Genomic DNA, 13,041 nt, shown 5'->3' with positions numbered 1-13,041 from the left:
TTTTTGGCTAAGAAATACAAGGGGTGGGGCTGTTGGTGCCTCTCCAAACTGTATATACAGAACATATGCATGTACATATAGATGCAGTTACTAAATTAAACACATGTTCGAGCAAATCAATGATTTCTGCAATCGTATCAAAAGTCTGTAATGTTAAACAGGTTGCGGGTCGTGATCTTTAACACTATGCACAAAACAGTGACCTTAGGGTGACTTGTTAAAACTCTTATCATACAATAATAAATCAGCATTAGGAGGCTAAGACTGTGACATTACATAAGACTACAATCGACAAAACAGCTTTTATCAGTAGATTTAAACGTTGACAAAAAGAACTTACCTTGATCTGTTGTATTGTGCTGTGCGTAGTCAGAATACAGCGGTGTTGTCATTCATTTGCACATGCCGCGACGCGATTGGCTCTTATCCATTCTGACAATGGAGAGCGAGCGCAACGATTGGACGAGGAGAGATGCTGAAACAGACAAACGTGATACAGGTAGCGCCACAGAGCCTTAGTGAAAAGTCACATACAGTGGTAGAAAGGCAGAACTTTGTCTCAAAAGGTCTGCTAAATCCTGATTTCATCTTGTAACGCTGGACAGAATGTGGCCCAGGATCTATGTCCAGTGCACGTGTTAGCAATTGCATGGTAGTAAAGTGCCTAATTTGTTCCTGGGTGGGCTTGAACCACCAACCTTTCAGTTAACAGCCAAAAGCGCTTACCGATTGCGCTACAAAGACTTAGTGAAAAGTCACCTACAGTGGTAGAAAGCCGGAACTGTGTCTCAAAAGGTCTTCTATATGAACCCTAATGTAAGTTTGCTGAGAGAGAGAGAGAGAAAAGTAACAAAAAACGCCCAACGTGGGGCTCGAACCCACGATCAAGAGTCTCATGCTCTACCGACTGAGCTAGCCGAGCTCAGGAGGAGCCCTTCCAAAAGTTAGACACAGTTTACAGTTATACCTTCCCTACCCGTGACAATCTTCTGCTAAATCCTGATTTCATCTTGTAACACTGGACAGAATGTGGCCCAGGATATATGCCCAGTGCACGTGTTAGCAGTTGCAAGGCAGCAAAATGCAGAATTTATCCCTGGGTGGGCTTGAACCACCAACCTTTCAGCTAACAGCCCAACGCGCTAACCTATTGCGCCACAGAGACTTAAGGAAAAGTCACCTACAGTGGTAAAAGGCGGAACTTTGTGTCAAAAGGTCTGCTATATGAACCCTAATGTAAGTTTGCTGAGAGAGAGAAAAGTAAGAGAAACGCCCAACGTGGGGCTTGAACCCACGACCCTGAGATTAAGAGCCTCATGCTCTACCAACTGAGCTAGCCGAGCTGATGAGGAGCCATTTCAAAAGTTAGACACGGTTTACAGTAATACCTTCCCTACCCTAGACAATCTTCTGCTAAATATTGATTTCATTTTGTAACGCTGGACAGAATGTGGCCCAGGATATATGCCCAGTGCACGTGTTAGCAGTTGCAAGGCAGCAAAATGCAGAATTCGTCCCTGGGTGGGCTTGAACCACCAACCTTTCAGTTAACAGCCAAACACGCTAACCGATTGCGCCACAGAGACTTAGTATGATGTCACCTACAGTGGTAGAAAGGCGGAACTTTGTTTCAAAAGGTCTGCTATATGAACCCTAATGAACGTTTGCTGAGAGAGAGGCAACAGAAATGCCCAAATTGGGGATCCAACCCACAACCCTGAGATTAATGCCGAGTTCAGACTGCATGATTTTCAAACTAGTCGTGTCACAGATGTTTTTACACTGCTTGACTATCTGGGCTAGCGTTTCGACGCTGCTTTGTTTACACTGCAAGATGGTTCGGCGACATTGACATTTACATTGCATGACTTTACTATAGGGAGAATCGCCAACAACTTCGTCCAAACTACGTCTCACAGCCAAAAACACGTAGTATATCTTTTGTTATTAACTACATAATGAGAAAAAAGCCTTTAATGGGGTAGAACATGTACATGTTTGCTCACCTGGGTTTAAAGGGAATTAGCCATTTCTCCTCAACGTTGATAATAAACTAATTTCTTTCTGTATGAAATGTCAAACAGACACGGTTGCTCCTGAGTCCTGTCAAGCCTCCACTAGTTTTTCCTCCATTTCGTGGGTCCAAATGAACCGAAAAAGAGCGCTTTTAACTTCTCCCCCAGCCTCCCGCTGACCTGCAGCAGGTTTACACACACACACTAGTGAATGCTGCTCTCTCACTGGCTGTAGGCGATCGCCGATGTTATTTTCAGTCAAAACTCAATTCACACGGCACGATTTGAATCGCCGATAGCCCCAGATATTTAGCATGCCAAATATCTCACAGGCATCGGCGACTCATCTGCGATTCTCTCAGATCGCGTCTTTGATTGTTCATACTGTGTGATTGTCACTCACGTGCACGAGCAGCGATTTGCCTGTGATTTCAGGCATTTGTCGGCGATTTCTCAAAACCTGTCGGCGAGCCAAAATCGGGGCTAAAATCACGCAGTCTGAACTAGGCATAAGTCTCATGCTCTACCGACTGAGCTAGCTGAGCTGATGAGAAGCCATTTGAAGAGTTAGACACCGTTTACAGTTATACCTTCCCTACCCGTGACAATCTTCTGCTAAATCCTGATTTCATCTTACAACGCTGGACAGAATGTGGCCCAGGATATATGCCCAGTGCACGTGTTAGCAGTTGCAAGGCAGCAAAATGCAGAATTCGTTCCTGGGTGGGCTTGAACCACCAGCCTTATAGTTAACAGCCAAACGCGCTAACCTATTGCGCCACAGAGACTTAGTAAGAGACCACCTACAGTGGTAAAAAGGGGGAACTTTGTTTCAAAAGGTCTGCTATATGAACCCTAATGAAAGTTTGCTGAGAGAGGCAACAGAAACGCCCAACATGGGGCTCGAACCCACGACCCTGAGATTAAGAGTCTCATGCTCTACCAACTGAGCTAGCCAAGCTGATGAAAGCCCTTTGAAGAGTTAGACACCGTTTACAGTAATACCTTCACTACCTGTGACAATCTTCTGCTTAATCCTGATTTCATCTTGTAACGCTGGACAGAATAGCCGCATTTCCACTATCGGGCCAGTGCGAGCCAGGGCTTTAATCGGGCCAGGCCGGGCCAATAGCCCGGGAGGTTGAGAAATGAGGCCGAAATCATGTCGCGTTTCCACTGTCGGGCTAGTTGCTCGCAGCGAGTCACGCAAACACCGCCCCCAGAACGTCCCCCGAATCAAACGTCACACAACCCGTCACACAACCCGCCCACTTCAGCGGGAACAAAAAACGGGAACAAAAAACTCAAATCATAACCACAAACACAACCTGGCATCACTACGAGAGCTGGAAGATGGAGAACACCGAAGCGATTGCTTTTTTACTGTTTGTGGTCTGTTGGTGTAAGGCCAGACAGGGATCCCTGGAAAAGGACATTCGAGTTCGGCGGCATTTACTTCGAACACAGATTTTGGCTGCAAGGCGCAAAAGAGCAGCAGAGCAACGAGAACGACGTATACAACGACAACTGCAACGGCAACAGTGGATGAACATGGTAATATTTCCCGTGATTGATTTTGTAGCATTTTGTTGTTTGTAAATACCATCATATATGCCGTGTTGTTGTTAATGCCATCGATTGTAAGGATGTAACCGGATGATAAGTATTTCATTTCTTGCTCTTAAAGTAGCATATATGCATAAAAACGTACTAAAAAGCTTTAAAAGTAACGTTTAGCATTATTGTGGTATTCTGATTGTGGTATTTTGATGTTGCATATTTCTTTTGAGTATTTGGGCTGTGTGTGTGTGTGTTGGTTTATGTGATTTACGAAGACATTTCATATAAATACACGCCACATTATGAGGACTTTTTCAATTATGAGGACCATGGTCGGAGTCCTCATAATTTTAGCAATGTAGAAGTGCTTCTTTAATGTAGAAGAGCTCAAATCCAAAATTTCTCCACATGACTTTATAGTTCATATAAACCTGATTATGTGTATTACGTGTGTATTTGACATGCGTGACATGTGCCCATTGGCCAATCGCCACCACCTGACTCAATCAATTCCGCGCTGGACAGATGGATATCACTCATCGTTTGAAGACAGGACAAAGAAGCACGGAGCTTGTTTATTCGACGATTGATTGCATACGATTGATTAAATGTGAATTAATTTATGGAAATTTATAGCCACAGAACTCAAGCGATTTTATGTTGGAAGATCCGATGACACATGGGTGTCAATCATCAGATTCAAGACCCTTAAGTTAAGACTGTTAAATAACCACCCAGATAAGTGTACTAACGTTACACGATTAATGTGCATTATTTGACTAAACTTAACAGCGAGTAAACCAAGTAACCGTTAATAAAACCTTGTAAGTTAGCGTACTTTTCATTTCCTGTCAAGAATGATGAACTATCATTTTTAAAATGATTTATTGTTTTAGCATTACGTTTATGTTTGCAATGTCGTCATGCTTTACCAAAGTAACAGATGCGTTGCATGTAATCGTTTATAGTGTGCTTATTAATTTTGTAAGATGAGTATTTGCTAATCAAGTCATAACGTTATTGTCAGATTGATATCACTAACGTTATGTAATGATAAGTTACACGTTATGGTCTAACTTGTTATTAGAAGTTTTTACTGCACCCAAGATACAAGACGAATATGTTTTCATAACTGTATGTTAACTGTATTTTTCATATCACGTGCTGATGAAGTAGTTTAATCGTTTTATTTAGTCCTCATTTTAATTCTATTTATGAATAATGTTGCTTACACTTACAAAATGGTCACAAGACATTCACATATGGTAAATCTAAATGTGAAATGTGGTTCCAAAACACTTTTGGTGGTTTTGGCCTGAATTAACATGGGATTCACACAAAAGTGTTCCAGAAGCACACATTTCACATTTGTATTTTGCACATATGAATATTTCTGTAAAGGTAACGTGTATACAGATGTTTCATCCTATTAAATATGTAGTCTGTGTGTATTAGCCATATCTAGACATTTCACTGACAAAGAAAAAGCAAACAAATAATTTTAAGTAACTTACATGTGTACTGACATGCATATTACAGACCAAGCACTATCTTTAACATGTGTACCCTTTAAAAAAAATAAACTAAATATGATAAAAAAACATTACAAAAATGCATTGATGTACAGTGACATTGGTGCATTGACAAATGGTGACAGCAAGGTCCCAGAGACTCAAACTGAAATCAAAGGATGAAGCAGTGTACTATGCTTCGACTTCAAAAGATAAAACTGGATTTGAAATAAAATACATAAACTTATTCAACGGTAGGAAAAAAAAAGTCTGTTTATGTCAGGGATCTCCAAGAATTGTTCTTTTTCATGACTAATCTAAAAAATCATTTGCTAGGTCGAGGAGTATTTAGCTCTAGCCACTAAAGAAAAGGAGATTTTCTAGTTGAATATAGAGGAGACATAATAACCAAAAAAGAATGTGAAAGAAGACGCAGACTTTATCATAATGCACTTGAAGTGTTTTTGTTTCAAATCCTTTTTAATGGAAGACAGTTATGGTATGTATATTGCTTTATTAAATTTGCTAACATTTATGTTTCTGTATTTTCCTTAAATATATATATATATATATATATATATATATATATATATATATATATATATATATATATATATATATATATATATATATATAAATGAACTTGTCTTTTCCAAAACTTGAAAAAATTTTTGATCTGCAATTACTTACTGTGTAATTTAGTAAATACTGTAATTACTTGAGGTGGCATTGTTTTCTGTGATTCAGGGTTGATGCTGCAAGAGAAGATGGCTCGTTGGGTAGACTTATTAATGACAATCATATAAACCCAAACAGCAAAATGAAAATAATCAATGTTGATAGAAAACCCCATTTGTGCTTATTCACAACAAAGGACATCAGTCCAGGACAAGAGATCACTTATAACTATGATGTTTCAGAATGGCCATGGAGGAACAAGGTATGCAGAGATTAAAGTTGTTTTCTTAAAAATTATTGGTTATATATGATTAAGACAAAATAAACTTAAATCTTTAAAAAATACCATATTCTGCAAGGATTTACGTGTGTTTATATTGTGTTGTTCATCTAAACAGGTGACCTCTGACACTGAAATCCAGACCAATATTTCACTCCGCTGTGCAGGACAAAAAACTGGAACACAGAAGGTAAATGACTGAGAACACTGACTGTATATTTTCCGATAGTTTAGCTCTATATATGCTAAAACTGTTACAAAGTTTACTGTTTATACAGTTTGTCAGTTCTGTAAGGATTTATTTTAACTTTATTTTGATGATCCCTTTAGATAGTCTGTTGACCATAAGTTACTTTTCAAGTTCTTATCTGTTTACTCTCATCTGGGTAGTATCTGTAGATTGTCTTTGAAATGTTTCTAGGCAATCATTACGATTTTTACAACACGTAAACATTTATTAAACTTTTGGTAAGTTGTGTTACCAATATAAGTTCTAGATGGTCAACAATCTATTAGTAGATATTTAACAAATCTTCAACAGATGTTCAAAAGATTATTAGTAGATATGCAACAAATCCTCAACTTTTATTAAACTTTTGATAAGTTACATGCTACCAAATTAGGTTGTAGTGTATTACAGTGTATTAGTAGATATGCAACAAATCTTAAACAAGTTTTCAGAACATTTACCATCAAGATTTTTTTGTTGTCTGCATGTAGTTATTAATCAGTTTATCAATAGACTTTCAGTAAACATTTAGATGCCTATAAGCAACACAACAATTTAAAATGAACTTTAAACAAATATAAAGTTAGGGTTAGGTAAAAATTTCATACATGCATTTGCAAAAGTTTTCAACTAACTATTTGTTGCATTTAACCCAACTTTCAGTAGACAGTTAGTTTACTTTAAGTTACATTTATCTGCTCATCTGTTGTCACACTAGGCCCATCAAAATGAAGTGAAAAATTAAGAAATGCTGTTGAATGACTGTAAGGAGCCAACATCACAGACAGCATGGTTACTATTCTGTAAATGTTCAGCAGATAGTCAACTGACAGGTAGTAGCAACACTGATTAAAATATTTGAAGACAGACACAACAGCACCACACATACAAGAACATAAAATAAATACCACACTGTAAAAAATTGCTGTTAAAAAACGGTCAGATTCTACGGTAAAATAATGTTTTTTCACTAAAACAGTAATATTCTGTTAAAAACAGTGCTTTCTGGGTAACATTTTTGTTTTCGAGAAAGTAACCAACTGCAGAAAACTGTGAGCTAACAGAGTTCAGATTCGATGTTTTGAAGTCTGTGTTTGAAATCACACATTGTGTCCTTGTTCACTATTTCATACACTAGTTAACTAATATAGTTCACCTGACAGTTTTAATGAACACTAATGAGTGAATTCAGACACTGATGAACACCTGCTGTTAATAATTACAATTACTGAAGAAAATAAACAAGAAACACAAACAGTGACTTGAGTTACAACATTAAATAAAATAAAATAAAACAGCTTCAGTCTCAGCAGAGGATCATTAAACAACTCCACAAACAACAGCAGACACACACTTATTACTGACTGAATTGACTTGCATACAATTCTCATTGAGATCCAACAGAAATTAAGGTGTTTTTTGTGTCACCGTAATGGAGTGAGGGGCTGGTTTAGTTGGGCTCTTCACCCTTGAAATCATTTAAGAAGATTTTCCAACTGCTGTAATACAGAGTTTACAAAACGTTTGTACTATAGCAATAAAGTTGGGAAGCCAATAAACAGAGAAATCTATTTGTCTGAAATGAGTTCTGATAAATGTTTTGTTATAAATCTGGAAGAAAGGCCTCATTCAATAGATTTTATGCTTAGTTGCAGGTATTATTTTAATTAATGAGAAGTGGAAACAGAAAAGATACCACCGTAATTACTTAACAGTTAAGAAATAACATACAAAAACAGTTCAATTATGACAAATACACACTCAGACATAATGAATCTGACCTTGTATCTCAACAATGGTAACATCTCAAATGTTTCATGCTGCAATGCATGCTGGGAGTGGCACGGTACAAATATCCCAGCATGCATTGCGGTATAAACAAATGTTGTATAATGGTCTAACAGTTTTCTTTATTTGTGTTTGATTCTGCTGTTGTTTATGTTTAGACTTTCAGTTGCCTGTTTGTGAGTTAAACTGTTAATTTTGTTAGTTGTCACCATTATTGAGGTTCATATGCTGATTATTGATGTCTCTTTGAGTGCGATATACACCGTAGAGCAATGTTATTGTCCAAGATATTCTTAAAAACTTTCAGAAATCATTGCCATATATATACATATAATGTAAAACAATAAATTTAACATTGAATAGGAGCAGTAAATTTTATTATACTAAATGAGAACAGACTCTGCCATTTAATAGCAACATGAACATCCCCAGATCTTATTTAGGTTTTTGGCTGGCTTGCCTCAACAAAGGAGTTTTTTAAACAAAGTTCTTAACAATTACAAAAAAACATTAGAGATGTTACCATTGTTGAGATACAAGGTCAGATTCATGAGGTCTGAGTGTGTATTTGTCATAACTGAACTGTTTTTGTATGTTATTTCTTAACTGTTAAGTAATTATGGAAGTATCTTTTCTGTTTCCACTTCTCATTAATTAAATTAATACCTGCATCTAATCGAAAAATTTATTGCATGAGGCCCTTCTTCTAGATATATAACAAAACATTTATCAGAACTAATTTCAAACTAATAGATTTCTCTAATTATTGACTTTCCAACTTGATTGCTATAATACAAGCATTTTGTTAACTCATTATAGTAATTGGAGAGTCTGTATTAATATCTTCAAGGGTGAAGAGCCCAACTAAACCAGCCCCTCACTCCATTACGGTGACACAAAAAACACCTTAATTTCTGTTGGATCTCAATGAGAATAGTATGGAAGTCAAATCAGTCAGTAATAAGTGTGTCTGCTGTTGTTTGTGGAGTTGTTTAATGATCCTCTGCTGAGACTGAAGCTGTTTTATTTGATTTGATTTTATTTAATGTTGTAACTCAAGTCACTGTTTGTGTTTCTTGTTTATTTTCTTCAGTAATTGTAATTATTAACAGCAGGTGTTCATCAGTGTCTGAATTCACTCATTAGTGTTCATTAAAACTGTCAGGTGAACTATATTAGTTAACTAGTGTATGAAATAGTGAACAAGGGCACAAAGTGTGATTTCAAACACAGACTTCAAAACATCGAATCTGAACTCTGTTAGCTCACAGTTTTCTGCAGTTGGTTACTTTCTCGAAAACAAAAATGTTACCCAGAAAGCACTGTTTTTAACAGAATATTACTGTTTTAGTGAAAAAACATTATTTTACCGTAGAATCTGACCGTTTTTTAACAGCAATTTTTTACAGTGTATGTTCTGTTCTTGTTTTTTCCCTTCACTATTTCTTCATTTGTTCATTGTTAATCCTCAATTATCATTTAATTAGTCAGTTAATTAATGAATTTACTTCAGCTTTGCTACATGTTTCTTGAACACTCAGTAGTGTGGACACTTCAATAAAAACTGAAGTATATGCTCTGGGGTTTAAAGGGTTAAAGGTGTGAGAGGTAAAAACAGTGTAAAAATGTATTTTAAAAGTAATATACTGTTAATTTAAACTACGGAAATAGACTGTAAAAAAACAGTAGATTGCTGGCAACCACAGCTGCCAGTAGATTACCGTTAAATCAAGAAAAAAACAGTATTTTACTGTTAAACCTGAAGCTAATTTCTTCTGTCTGTCACCGTTGTGGAGGGGAGTAGAGCCAGTGTATGAGTTAAAGATGAACAATGAACTGCTGATGTTATTCTGCATGTTTCTCTATTTAAAGACAGCGGCTGTTTAGTTGCTGATGCAGTCAGAATCTCTCTGGTGATTCCAGATTTACATGTATGTGTGCTGTTGTGAAAAATTTTCTAATTAACTAAAATAAGTAATCATCATAAGTATGCTTCTAAGCATATATAGCACATTACTTCATAAACTCATTCAGCAGTTGACCAAGTTGAGGCAGTTGCTTTCAGTGAGCAAAATGAGTTCACTTGAGTATTGTGTAAATCAATGTAGTCCATGTATTTTTACAGCAACATACTGTAAAATAACAGTACATTGCTGGCAACTGCAGCTGCCAGTATTTTACTGTTTTTTAACAGGACAATTTTTAACAGTGTACCCTAAGAAACAGCACTCAATCTGGCTGTCAACAGAACTGGTCATGTGGCTGTTTTCACCAATTTCCGGTAAGATTAGTCCCTAAAAGCACTGAAATATTACATACAAATGTTCCCAACTCTTTTCTTACTGGTAATTAACATATTTCTGTCAAATATTTATTTTATACAGATGGTTAGCACCTTAGCATAGGTAACGCTAGCGTTAGGCTAAAGTAGTGTTTATAAAAGTTTTGGCTTTTAATTACATCTTTATGTGTAGATGAAAGTTTTTTGTCAATGTTTAATTGGAGGTAGTCTAGTATATTTAGCCTAAAATATCTACTGTACTGTCAAAAATAAAGTAAAACCACTTGTGAAAAAACAGCTTAAACCAGTTAACAAAACTTACACTGTTTTAAGCTGTTTTTCCAGCAGGAACGTTAGAACATACTTTCACAGTAAAGTTAAATATTGATTTTAAAAAGTGCTTTGTGATTTCAGGACTGACACAATTACCCCCACAACAGAATAGTAGAGATTTAGGGTGCTTTATCTGTAGTTCGCTTCATTTGGTCCGGACCAAGGGCAATAAATGATACATTGTTGCATTTTCTGCCATCTTTGGGTTGTTTTCTTACCACATTGTTGGCTTTAGTCCGAACCAGTTAAAAAGAATTGAAATGCAGTCATCTGACAAAATCCACATCTCTCATTGGCCAGATGTAGTTGAACATATTTCCTAAACTGCTTTTCGATTAGTCAGAATTCACATGTGGAAAAATGCCAATGAACTCCCGCAAGTAAACAAACCAGCAGACACAAAATGCCACTTTTTACTATGAAGGGATGACTACGCTGGCTGAGTCTATGCCTGCTTTAGACAAACTATACATGTTTTTTAGGGTCCCCCCCCCCCTCTCTCTCTCTCCGTTGGTAAAGCGCTGTCAACAAATATTTTCCTCCATATCAAATAATGCACAGCACATCGGCCTACGGCAGCTGGATTAGTCCAAAAGACGCAGTCCTTTTTGCAGTTGGGCCTGTTTTAGTACAAATCATATTCTCACCACAAACAAACCGCTCCAGGGTTTGTTTGAAACCGTACTGAGACCACCTCTTCAAGCAGGTCTCGATCAAGTGACACTGAGGGCCCTAACATACACCTGGCGCAATAAGGCGCAAGACGTGTTTGCCTCAATGTGTTGCTATGTTCAGACCAGCGCAACCATAATTTTCCCGTTTTGCATCACTTTGTTTAAATAGCAAATCAAAAAAAAAATTAAATACAAAGTGAACTTATTTGTAAAATATTGGTCTTTGTGCTTTGTTTCAGGAAGCAGAAAGACAACTGGACGAAAGAGAAATTGACTAAGAGATGCACACAAACAGAAACAGCATATAAAAATTTAATTGTTTGACAAATGCTTTGTTTTCTGCCAATAAAGCCAACTTTAATAACATTTTATTGATTAAGCTCTCTCTGTCTCTAACATTCAGAACAAAAAATAACATTCTAAGTCGGTTCCCTGAACATTTTGAAAACGTTATGGGAATGTAGTGTATAGAGGCCTAGAGGGATATATTAGCGGTCCCCTAAACGTCCTGAGAACATCCTGAATGTTCTGTGAAGGTCCCCAAAATAACATCCCCCACACCTTTAAAGAATGACCTTCTTAGAACGTTCTGGGAACGTTACTGACCATGACCTTAACACCAACAGGGACGTTCTGAGAACGTTCTGGGAATGTCAAAATTCTATCCGGGATTTTCCTGACTTTATAGAAGGCTTCCTGGGAACTAGAACAAAATACCTGCTGAAAATATTAAGAGTACACTGTTAAAAATTGTCCCGTTAAAAAACAGTAAAATACTGGCAGCTGCAGTTGCCAGCAATGTACTGTTATTTTACAGTATGTTTCTGTAAAAATACATGGACTACATTGATTTACACAATACTCAAGTGAACTCATTTTGCTCACTGAAAGCAACTGCCTCAACTTGGTCAACTGCTGATTGAGTTTATGAAGTAATGTGTTAATGATAACTTATTTTAGTTAATTAGAAAAGTTCGGTTTAACTCTAATGTCTTATTTTTCACAACAGCACACATACATGTAAATCTGGAATCACCAGAGAGATTCTGACTGCATCAGCAACTAAACAGCCGCTATCTTTAAATAGAGAAACATGCAGAATAACATCAGCAGTTCATTGTTCATCTTTAACTCATACACTGGCTCTACTCTCCTCCACAACGGTGACAGACAGAAGAAATTAGCTTCAGGTTTTACAGTAAAATACTGTTTTTTCCTTGATTTAACAGTAATCTACTGGCAGCTGTGGTTGCCAGCAATATACTGTTTTTTTACAGTCTACTTCCGTTGTGTAAATTAACAGTATATTACTGTTAAAATACATTTTTACACTGTGTTTTTACCTCTCACTCCTTTAACCCTTTAAACCCCAGAGCATATACTTCCGTTTTTATTGAAGTGTCCACACTACTGAGTGTTCAAGAAACATGTAGCAAAGCTGACGTAAATTCATTAATTAACTGACTAATTAAATGATAATTGAAGATTAACAATGAATAAATGAAGAAATAGTGAAGGGGAAAAAACAAGAACAGAACATACAAAACATTAGTCACAGCTTTATAATGAAATAACCTGAAGAACAACAAATGATTAAATCATTTAAATGATCAGCGGATGATTAAACAACTCTACAAACATCATCACCAGCTTCACTTATTACTTAATACATGTATTTTTGTATAACATCTA

General features: G+C 36.7%; 1 protein-coding gene, 1 long non-coding RNA gene and 2 other non-coding genes across 7 annotated transcripts in view; 1 reads left to right on the top strand and 3 right to left on the bottom strand.

The window, feature by feature from the left end:
• zgc:174653 overlaps positions 1-13,041 on the bottom strand; it is a 954,986-nt gene that overhangs the window by 923,385 nt on the left and 18,560 nt on the right. The window lies entirely within an intron of this gene.
• Positions 1,271-1,343, bottom strand: trnak-cuu (transfer RNA lysine (anticodon CUU)). The gene has a single exon. It is a non-coding gene; the product is annotated as a tRNA-Lys (tRNA).
• Positions 2,904-2,976, bottom strand: trnak-cuu (transfer RNA lysine (anticodon CUU)). The gene has a single exon. It is a non-coding gene; the product is annotated as a tRNA-Lys (tRNA).
• Positions 5,407-6,650, top strand: LOC141381731 (uncharacterized). Its single transcript, XR_012402375.1, has 3 exons — positions 5,407-5,585; positions 5,834-6,026; positions 6,163-6,650. It is a non-coding gene; the product is annotated as an uncharacterized lncRNA (long non-coding RNA).

This window comes from Danio rerio, chromosome 4 (assembly GCF_049306965.1).
Source record: "Danio rerio strain Tuebingen ecotype United States chromosome 4, GRCz12tu, whole genome shotgun sequence".
Taxonomy (NCBI): domain Eukaryota; kingdom Metazoa; phylum Chordata; class Actinopteri; order Cypriniformes; family Danionidae; genus Danio; species Danio rerio.
The sequence above is the reverse complement of the archived record's forward strand: the minus strand, read 5'-3'. Positions and strand labels throughout refer to the sequence as shown.